The sequence below is a fragment of the Hyla sarda genome, unplaced genomic scaffold (assembly GCF_029499605.1).
Source record: "Hyla sarda isolate aHylSar1 unplaced genomic scaffold, aHylSar1.hap1 scaffold_2735, whole genome shotgun sequence".
Classification (NCBI taxonomy): Eukaryota; Metazoa; Chordata; class Amphibia; order Anura; family Hylidae; genus Hyla; species Hyla sarda.
In genome coordinates, this window is record NW_026609435.1 from 20,813 (window position 1) to 31,940 (window position 11,128).

General features: G+C 46.6%; 5 non-coding genes across 5 annotated transcripts; all 5 read left to right on the forward strand.

The window, feature by feature from the left end:
* The first annotated feature begins 836 nt into the window (after window positions 1–836).
* On the forward strand, window positions 837–1,027 carry LOC130325678 (U2 spliceosomal RNA). Its single transcript, XR_008870446.1, has one exon. It is a non-coding gene; the product is annotated as a U2 spliceosomal RNA (small nuclear RNA).
* A 2,090-nt stretch (window positions 1,028–3,117) lies between these two features.
* Window positions 3,118–3,308, forward strand: LOC130325679 (U2 spliceosomal RNA). Its single transcript, XR_008870447.1, has one exon. It is a non-coding gene; the product is annotated as a U2 spliceosomal RNA (small nuclear RNA).
* Window positions 3,309–5,401: 2,093 nt separating this feature from the next.
* On the forward strand, window positions 5,402–5,592 carry LOC130325680 (U2 spliceosomal RNA). The gene has a single exon (XR_008870448.1). It is a non-coding gene; the product is annotated as a U2 spliceosomal RNA (small nuclear RNA).
* A 2,092-nt stretch (window positions 5,593–7,684) lies between these two features.
* On the forward strand, window positions 7,685–7,875 carry LOC130325681 (U2 spliceosomal RNA). Its single transcript, XR_008870449.1, has one exon. It is a non-coding gene; the product is annotated as a U2 spliceosomal RNA (small nuclear RNA).
* A 2,094-nt stretch (window positions 7,876–9,969) lies between these two features.
* On the forward strand, window positions 9,970–10,160 carry LOC130325682 (U2 spliceosomal RNA). Its single transcript, XR_008870450.1, has one exon. It is a non-coding gene; the product is annotated as a U2 spliceosomal RNA (small nuclear RNA).
* Window positions 10,161–11,128: the final 968 nt, after the last annotated feature.

Genomic DNA, 11,128 nt, shown 5'->3' on the forward strand with positions numbered 1-11,128 from the left:
TTGAGATATTGCAGCCGCTGCTGTGTCCAGGCCCAGGAGCCTTAGCACTGTGCTGTGATGTCACTCAATACCACTGACATCACTAGGTGTAAACAACATCTCTCCTTTGCTGTGTATGTGACTATGGAGCTGTTTGGTGATGTCGTCTATTACGGCCTTCATAGAAGCAACAGGAGATTGTTGCATCCATCTTGAACCCTCAGAACTACAGTGCTATGATGTCACTCACTTCCACAGGCCTTGCAGAGTGTAAACAACAACAACCCAGCTTTGTTGTGTATGTAACCAAAGGGATTTGTGATGTCACCTAGAACCTTCACAGCAGCGACAGCTTTATGAGGAGCATCAGCACTGCTCTGCCTGAGCAGAACCATCACCGCCATAGGTTGTCAAATAACCCGGATTTAACCCACACAGGTAAGTCCAATGGGGTGCAGGCATGTCCTCTATGCTTACAGCTTCCCGTGGGTGTTGGTTTGATACCGTTTGGGGACAGCCAAGGAGGCATCTGCAGGCAACAAAGGTAGGTGTGTGCTTGTGTGTGTGTTTCCTATGCAGATCCTAAGCCCAGTGTCACATGCAAGTAGGAGGAGTAAGAAGGGTTCCTGGCAAATCCGGGTTATGGATTGCATTTAAAAAGGCCCCGTGGGAGTGCAATGGGCCCCTGTCTTGCTGCTTAGCAATAATGGTATGGGTTTAGGTTCTGCTGTGTGTACTGGTGGTTGACTGCCCCCCAGCCCAGAGTGTGCATGGAAAATTGTCTGGCAGCCTCCCTGACAGCAAGCAGTGATAGTGCCCATGAAGGGGACCTTGTTGGGCCCGCCCCTTTCACGGTTATCGCTTCTCGGCCTTTTGGCTAAGATCAAGTGTAGTATCTGTTCTTATCAGTTTAATATCTGATACGTCCCCTATCTGGGGACCATATATTAAATGGATTTTTGAGAACGGGGGCCGATTTCGAAGCTTGCTTCCGTCGCCCTATGCATTGACCCGATATGGCAGTATCTTCGGGTACAGTGCACCACCCCCTTACAGGGTTAAAAAGAAAGATTCCTACTTTCATTGCTACCTGCTTGCTGGCTAGCCAGCTAGCCAGCCCTGTGGGCCTTGCTGCTGCTGCAGCCAAAAAACAAAAGGTGGTGCTGCTGCTGCTTCTGCTGCTTCTGCTTGTGTCTGGCCCCTGTTGGAGCGTCCAGGCACAGGACTTCTGCTGCTGCTGACTAAATGGCCTCCTTAATTGGATCATTTGAGTAGCCAGCACACCTGTGCAGGTAGGGCATGACATGATAGGCAGCTGCCTTGATAGCGGGTGGGTGCTGAATGTTCCTAATTGACAAAATAAGATTAATGCTTATGAAGAAATATAAAATCTCATCCCTTCCCCAATATCGCGCCACACCCCTACCCCTTAATTCCCTGGTTGAACGTGATGGACATATGTCTTTTTTCGACCGTACTAACTATGTAACTATGTAACATAACATGGGGGGGGGGGGGGGGGGGTCTCCTGGCTGTTCACACAGGTGTGTCATTGCTGTACATTGACCATGCATTGCTTCTGTGGTATTGCAAAGGCAAAGACAAATGCTTCCAGCCATCCATTGCACTAATGGATTGGTCATCAGCTGGCTGTCTATGTCCCGCATCAATATAGACCAAAGTACAGAGGGTTAGGCTATGCTATTGTGCACCTACCTGATGCATCAGAAGGTGCGAGGCCCTTGCTAAATTCTGTGCACAGACTTTGAGATCTATGCTTTAGACTGTATCTAAACCTGCTCCAACATGGACTGACATTCTGGCCTACTTTCAGCCGATGCGACTTGTCTGTCGCTGAACAGTCGCTTTTTATGTATTCAGCACCTATGTATAATGTTGTAAAAATGCTCTAGAAGCTAAAGTCGCAGAAATGTCACACATATTTGGCCTGCAACTTTCTGTGCGACAAATTCAGACAGGAAAAATCAGTATAAATCCTTAGAAAATTATCCCCCAGTGTCTCCATCTGCTGGCGGTATTGAATAAGCATTGCTGCACTGATGGGGTATGCATTAGACGAAAAAAAAGAAGAAAAAGAAGAATAATACGCCCAGAAAAGAGGCGAAAAGGAGAAAAACGTAAAAAAACGTGAAAAAAAAGTAAGAGGAAGAGAAGGGAAAAAAAGGTGGAAATGGGTTTAAAAGTGATTTCGGCGGAGAAATATATATATATATATATATATATATATATATATATATATATATATGCGCACACACACACATAGATATAAACGTATTCTCCGTTGAGATATTGCAGCCGCTGCTGTGTCCAGGCCCAGGAGCCTTAGCACTGTGCTGTGATGTCACTCAATACCACTGACATCACTAGGTGTAAACAACATCTCTCCTTTGCTGTGTATGTGACTATGGAGCTGTTTGGTGATGTCGTCTATTACGGCCTTCATAGAAGCAACAGGAGATTGTTGCATCCATCTTGAACCCTCAGAACTACAGTGCTATGATGTCACTCACTTCCACAGGCCTTGCAGAGTGTAAACAACAACAACCCAGCTTTGTTGTGTATGTAACCAAAGGGATTTGTGATGTCACCTAGAACCTTCACAGCAGCGACAGCTTTATGAGGAGCATCAGCACTGCTCTGCCTGAGCAGAACCATCACCGCCATAGGTTGTCAAATAACCCGGATTTAACCCACACAGGTAAGTCCAATGGGGTGCAGGCATGTCCTCTATGCTTACAGCTTCCCGTGGGTGTTGGTTTGATACCGTTTGGGGACAGCCAAGGAGGCATCTGCAGGCAACAAAGGTAGGTGTGTGCTTGTGTGTGTGTTTCCTATGCAGATCCTAAGCCCAGTGTCACATGCAAGTAGGAGGAGTAAGAAGGGTTCCTGGCAAATCCGGGTTATGGATTGCATTTAAAAAGGCCCCGTGGGAGTGCAATGGGCCCCTGTCTTGCTGCTTAGCAATAATGGTATGGGTTTAGGTTCTGCTGTGTGTACTGGTGGTTGACTGCCCCCCAGCCCAGAGTGTGCATGGAAAATTGTCTGGCAGCCTCCCTGACAGCAAGCAGTGATAGTGCCCATGAAGGGGACCTTGTTGGGCCCGCCCCTTTCACGGTTATCGCTTCTCGGCCTTTTGGCTAAGATCAAGTGTAGTATCTGTTCTTATCAGTTTAATATCTGATACGTCCCCTATCTGGGGACCATATATTAAATGGATTTTTGAGAACGGGGGCCGATTTCGAAGCTTGCTTCCGTCGCCCTATGCATTGACCCGATATGGCAGTATCTTCGGGTACAGTGCACCACCCCCTTACAGGGTTAAAAAGAAAGATTCCTACTTTCATTGCTACCTGCTTGCTGGCTAGCCAGCTAGCCAGCCCTGTGGGCCTTGCTGCTGCTGCAGCCAAAAAACAAAAGGTGGTGCTGCTGCTGCTTCTGCTGCTTCTGCTTGTGTCTGGCCCCTGTTGGAGCGTCCAGGCACAGGACTTCTGCTGCTGCTGACTAAATGGCCTCCTTAATTGGATCATTTGAGTAGCCAGCACACCTGTGCAGGTAGGGCATGACATGATAGGCAGCTGCCTTGATAGCGGGTGGGTGCTGAATGTTCCTAATTGACAAAATAAGATTAATGCTTATGAAGAAATATAAAATCTCATCCCTTCCCCAATATCGCGCCACACCCCTACCCCTTAATTCCCTGGTTGAACGTGATGGACATATGTCTTTTTTCGACCGTACTAACTATGTAACTATGTAACATAACATGGGGGGGGGGGGGGGGGGGGTCTCCTGGCTGTTCACACAGGTGTGTCATTGCTGTACATTGACCATGCATTGCTTCTGTGGTATTGCAAAGGCAAAGACAAATGCTTCCAGCCATCCATTGCACTAATGGATTGGTCATCAGCTGGCTGTCTATGTCCCGCATCAATATAGACCAAAGTACAGAGGGTTAGGCTATGCTATTGTGCACCTACCTGATGCATCAGAAGGTGCGAGGCCCTTGCTAAATTCTGTGCACAGACTTTGAGATCTATGCTTTAGACTGTATCTAAACCTGCTCCAACATGGACTGACATTCTGGCCTACTTTCAGCCGATGCGACTTGTCTGTCGCTGAACAGTCGCTTTTTATGTATTCAGCACCTATGTATAATGTTGTAAAAATGCTCTAGAAGCTAAAGTCGCAGAAATGTCACACATATTTGGCCTGCAACTTTCTGTGCGACAAATTCAGACAGGAAAAATCAGTATAAATCCTTAGAAAATTATCCCCCAGTGTCTCCATCTGCTGGCGGTATTGAATAAGCATTGCTGCACTGATGGGGTATGCATTAGACGAAAAAAAAGAAGAAAAAGAAGAATAATACGCCCAGAAAAGAGGCGAAAAGGAGAAAAACGTAAAAAAACGTGAAAAAAAAGTAAGAGGAAGAGAAGGGAAAAAAAGGTGGAAATGGGTTTAAAAGTGATTTCGGCGGAGAAATATATATATATATATATATATATATATATATATATATATATATATATGCGCACACACACACATAGATATAAACGTATTCTCCGTTGAGATATTGCAGCCGCTGCTGTGTCCAGGCCCAGGAGCCTTAGCACTGTGCTGTGATGTCACTCAATACCACTGACATCACTAGGTGTAAACAACATCTCTCCTTTGCTGTGTATGTGACTATGGAGCTGTTTGGTGATGTCGTCTATTACGGCCTTCATAGAAGCAACAGGAGATTGTTGCATCCATCTTGAACCCTCAGAACTACAGTGCTATGATGTCACTCACTTCCACAGGCCTTGCAGAGTGTAAACAACAACAACCCAGCTTTGTTGTGTATGTAACCAAAGGGATTTGTGATGTCACCTAGAACCTTCACAGCAGCGACAGCTTTATGAGGAGCATCAGCACTGCTCTGCCTGAGCAGAACCATCACCGCCATAGGTTGTCAAATAACCCGGATTTAACCCACACAGGTAAGTCCAATGGGGTGCAGGCATGTCCTCTATGCTTACAGCTTCCCGTGGGTGTTGGTTTGATACCGTTTGGGGACAGCCAAGGAGGCATCTGCAGGCAACAAAGGTAGGTGTGTGCTTGTGTGTGTGTTTCCTATGCAGATCCTAAGCCCAGTGTCACATGCAAGTAGGAGGAGTAAGAAGGGTTCCTGGCAAATCCGGGTTATGGATTGCATTTAAAAAGGCCCCGTGGGAGTGCAATGGGCCCCTGTCTTGCTGCTTAGCAATAATGGTATGGGTTTAGGTTCTGCTGTGTGTACTGGTGGTTGACTGCCCCCCAGCCCAGAGTGTGCATGGAAAATTGTCTGGCAGCCTCCCTGACAGCAAGCAGTGATAGTGCCCATGAAGGGGACCTTGTTGGGCCCGCCCCTTTCACGGTTATCGCTTCTCGGCCTTTTGGCTAAGATCAAGTGTAGTATCTGTTCTTATCAGTTTAATATCTGATACGTCCCCTATCTGGGGACCATATATTAAATGGATTTTTGAGAACGGGGGCCGATTTCGAAGCTTGCTTCCGTCGCCCTATGCATTGACCCGATATGGCAGTATCTTCGGGTACAGTGCACCACCCCCTTACAGGGTTAAAAAGAAAGATTCCTACTTTCATTGCTACCTGCTTGCTGGCTAGCCAGCTAGCCAGCCCTGTGGGCCTTGCTGCTGCTGCAGCCAAAAAACAAAAGGTGGTGCTGCTGCTGCTTCTGCTGCTTCTGCTTGTGTCTGGCCCCTGTTGGAGCGTCCAGGCACAGGACTTCTGCTGCTGCTGACTAAATGGCCTCCTTAATTGGATCATTTGAGTAGCCAGCACACCTGTGCAGGTAGGGCATGACATGATAGGCAGCTGCCTTGATAGCGGGTGGGTGCTGAATGTTCCTAATTGACAAAATAAGATTAATGCTTATGAAGAAATATAAAATCTCATCCCTTCCCCAATATCGCGCCACACCCCTACCCCTTAATTCCCTGGTTGAACGTGATGGACATATGTCTTTTTTCGACCGTACTAACTATGTAACTATGTAACATAACATGGGGGGGGGGGGGGGGTCTCCTGGCTGTTCACACAGGTGTGTCATTGCTGTACATTGACCATGCATTGCTTCTGTGGTATTGCAAAGGCAAAGACAAATGCTTCCAGCCATCCATTGCACTAATGGATTGGTCATCAGCTGGCTGTCTATGTCCCGCATCAATATAGACCAAAGTACAGAGGGTTAGGCTATGCTATTGTGCACCTACCTGATGCATCAGAAGGTGCGAGGCCCTTGCTAAATTCTGTGCACAGACTTTGAGATCTATGCTTTAGACTGTATCTAAACCTGCTCCAACATGGACTGACATTCTGGCCTACTTTCAGCCGATGCGACTTGTCTGTCGCTGAACAGTCGCTTTTTATGTATTCAGCACCTATGTATAATGTTGTAAAAATGCTCTAGAAGCTAAAGTCGCAGAAATGTCACACATATTTGGCCTGCAACTTTCTGTGCGACAAATTCAGACAGGAAAAATCAGTATAAATCCTTAGAAAATTATCCCCCAGTGTCTCCATCTGCTGGCGGTATTGAATAAGCATTGCTGCACTGATGGGGTATGCATTAGACGAAAAAAAAGAAGAAAAAGAAGAATAATACGCCCAGAAAAGAGGCGAAAAGGAGAAAAACGTAAAAAAACGTGAAAAAAAAGTAAGAGGAAGAGAAGGGAAAAAAAGGTGGAAATGGGTTTAAAAGTGATTTCGGCGGAGAAATATATATATATATATATATATATATATATATATATATATATATATATATGCGCACACACACACATAGATATAAACGTATTCTCCGTTGAGATATTGCAGCCGCTGCTGTGTCCAGGCCCAGAGCCTTAGCACTGTGCTGTGATGTCACTCAATACCACTGACATCACTAGGTGTAAACAACATCTCTCCTTTGCTGTGTATGTGACTATGGAGCTGTTTGGTGATGTCGTCTATTACGGCCTTCATAGAAGCAACAGGAGATTGTTGCATCCATCTTGAACCCTCAGAACTACAGTGCTATGATGTCACTCACTTCCACAGGCCTTGCAGAGTGTAAACAACAACAACCCAGCTTTGTTGTGTATGTAACCAAAGGGATTTGTGATGTCACCTAGAACCTTCACAGCAGCGACAGCTTTATGAGGAGCATCAGCACTGCTCTGCCTGAGCAGAACCATCACCGCCATAGGTTGTCAAATAACCCGGATTTAACCCACACAGGTAAGTCCAATGGGGTGCAGGCATGTGTCCTCTATGCTTACAGCTTCCCGTGGGTGTTGGTTTGATACCGTTTGGGGACAGCCAAGGAGGCATCTGCAGGCAACAAAGGTAGGTGTGTGCTTGTGTGTGTGTTTCCTATGCAGATCCTAAGCCCAGTGTCACATGCAAGTAGGAGGAGTAAGAAGGGTTCCTGGCAAATCCGGGTTATGGATTGCATTTAAAAAGGCCCCGTGGGAGTGCAATGGGCCCCTGTCTTGCTGCTTAGCAATAATGGTATGGGTTTAGGTTCTGCTGTGTGTACTGGTGGTTGACTGCCCCCCAGCCCAGAGTGTGCATGGAAAATTGTCTGGCAGCCTCCCTGACAGCAAGCAGTGATAGTGCCCATGAAGGGGACCTTGTTGGGCCCGCCCCTTTCACGGTTATCGCTTCTCGGCCTTTTGGCTAAGATCAAGTGTAGTATCTGTTCTTATCAGTTTAATATCTGATACGTCCCCTATCTGGGGACCATATATTAAATGGATTTTTGAGAACGGGGGCCGATTTCGAAGCTTGCTTCCGTCGCCCTATGCATTGACCCGATATGGCAGTATCTTCGGGTACAGTGCACCACCCCCTTACAGGGTTAAAAAGAAAGATTCCTACTTTCATTGCTACCTGCTTGCTGGCTAGCCAGCTAGCCAGCCCTGTGGGCCTTGCTGCTGCTGCAGCCAAAAAACAAAAGGTGGTGCTGCTGCTGCTTCTGCTGCTTCTGCTTGTGTCTGGCCCCTGTTGGAGCGTCCAGGCACAGGACTTCTGCTGCTGCTGACTAAATGGCCTCCTTAATTGGATCATTTGAGTAGCCAGCACACCTGTGCAGGTAGGGCATGACATGATAGGCAGCTGCCTTGATAGCGGGTGGGTGCTGAATGTTCCTAATTGACAAAATAAGATTAATGCTTATGAAGAAATATAAAATCTCATCCCTTCCCCAATATCGCGCCACACCCCTACCCCTTAATTCCCTGGTTGAACGTGATGGACATATGTCTTTTTTCGACCGTACTAACTATGTAACTATGTAACATAACATGGGGGGGGGGGGGGGGGGGGGTCTCCTGGCTGTTCACACAGGTGTGTCATTGCTGTACATTGACCATGCATTGCTTCTGTGGTATTGCAAAGGCAAAGACAAATGCTTCCAGCCATCCATTGCACTAATGGATTGGTCATCAGCTGGCTGTCTATGTCCCGCATCAATATAGACCAAAGTACAGAGGGTTAGGCTATGCTATTGTGCACCTACCTGATGCATCAGAAGGTGCGAGGCCCTTGCTAAATTCTGTGCACAGACTTTGAGATCTATGCTTTAGACTGTATCTAAACCTGCTCCAACATGGACTGACATTCTGGCCTACTTTCAGCCGATGCGACTTGTCTGTCGCTGAACAGTCGCTTTTTATGTATTCAGCACCTATGTATAATGTTGTAAAAATGCTCTAGAAGCTAAAGTCGCAGAAATGTCACACATATTTGGCCTGCAACTTTCTGTGCGACAAATTCAGACAGGAAAAATCAGTATAAATCCTTAGAAAATTATCCCCCAGTGTCACCATCTGCTGGCGGTATTGAATAAGCATTGCTGCACTGATGGGGTATGCATTAGACGAAAAAAAAGAAGAAAAAGAAGAATAATACGCCCAGAAAAGAGGCGAAAAGGAGAAAAACGTAAAAAAACGTGAAAAAAAAGTAAGAGGAAGAGAAGGGAAAAAAAGGTGGAAATGGGTTTAAAAGTGATTTCGGCGGAGAAATATATATATATATATATATATATATATATATATATATATATATATATGCGCACACACACACATAGATATAAACGTATTCTCCGTTGAGATATTGCAGCCGCTGCTGTGTCCAGGCCCAGGAGCCTTAGCACTGTGCTGTGATGTCACTCAATACCACTGACATCACTAGGTGTAAACAACATCTCTCCTTTGCTGTGTATGTGACTATGGAGCTGTTTGGTGATGTCGTCTATTACGGCCTTCATAGAAGCAACAGGAGATTGTTGCATCCATCTTGAACCCTCAGAACTACAGTGCTATGATGTCACTCACTTCCACAGGCCTTGCAGAGTGTAAACAACAACAACCCAGCTTTGTTGTGTATGTAACCAAAGGGATTTGTGATGTCACCTAGAACCTTCACAGCAGCGACAGCTTTATGAGGAGCATCAGCACTGCTCTGCCTGAGCAGAACCATCACCGCCATAGGTTGTCAAATAACCCGGATTTAACCCACACAGGTAAGTCCAATGGGGTGCAGGCATGTCCTCTATGCTTACAGCTTCCCGTGGGTGTTGGTTTGATACCGTTTGGGGACAGCCAAGGAGGCATCTGCAGGCAACAAAGGTAGGTGTGTGCTTGTGTGTGTGTTTCCTATGCAGATCCTAAGCCCAGTGTCACATGCAAGTAGGAGGAGTAAGAAGGGTTCCTGGCAAATCCGGGTTATGGATTGCATTTAAAAAGGCCCCGTGGGAGTGCAATGGGCCCCTGTCTTGCTGCTTAGCAATAATGGTATGGGTTTAGGTTCTGCTGTGTGTACTGGTGGTTGACTGCCCCCCAGCCCAGAGTGTGCATGGAAAATTGTCTGGCAGCCTCCCTGACAGCAAGCAGTGATAGTGCCCATGAAGGGGACCTTGTTGGGCCCGCCCCTTTCACGGTTATCGCTTCTCGGCCTTTTGGCTAAGATCAAGTGTAGTATCTGTTCTTATCAGTTTAATATCTGATACGTCCCCTATCTGGGGACCATATATTAAATGGATTTTTGAGAACGGGGGCCGATTTCGAAGCTTGCTTCCGTCGCCCTATGCATTGACCCGATATGGCAGTATCTTCGGGTACAGTGCACCACCCCCTTACAGGGTTAAAAAGAAAGATTCCTACTTTCATTGCTACCTGCTTGCTGGCTAGCCAGCTAGCCAGCCCTGTGGGCCTTGCTGCTGCTGCAGCCAAAAAACAAAAGGTGGTGCTGCTGCTGCTTCTGCTGCTTCTGCTTGTGTCTGGCCCCTGTTGGAGCGTCCAGGCACAGGACTTCTGCTGCTGCTGACTAAATGGCCTCCTTAATTGGATCATTTGAGTAGCCAGCACACCTGTGCAGGTAGGGCATGACATGATAGGCAGCTGCCTTGATAGCGGGTGGGTGCTGAATGTTCCTAATTGACAAAATAAGATTAATGCTTATGAAGAAATATAAAATCTCATCCCTTCCCCAATATCGCGCCACACCCCTACCCCTTAATTCCCTGGTTGAACGTGATGGACATATGTCTTTTTTCGACCGTACTAACTATGTAACTATGTAACATAACATGGGGGGGGGGGGGGGGGGGGTCTCCTGGCTGTTCACACAGGTGTGTCATTGCTGTACATTGACCATGCATTGCTTCTGTGGTATTGCAAAGGCAAAGACAAATGCTTCCAGCCATCCATTGCACTAATGGATTGGTCATCAGCTGGCTGTCTATGTCCCGCATCAATATAGACCAAAGTACAGAGGGTTAGGCTATGCTATTGTGCACCTACCTGATGCATCAGAAGGTGCGAGGCCCTTGCTAAATTCTGTGCACAGACTTTGAGATCTATGCTTTAGACTGTATCTAAACCTGCTCCAACATGGACTGACATTCTGGCCTACTTTCAGCCGATGCGACTTGTCTGTCGCTGAACAGTCGCTTTTTATGTATTCAGCACCTATGTATAATGTTGTAAAAATGCTCTAGAAGCTAAAGTCGCAGAAATGTCACACATATTTGGCCTGCAACTTTCTGTGCGACAAATTCAGACAGGAAAAATCAGTATAAATCCTTAGAAAATTATCCCCC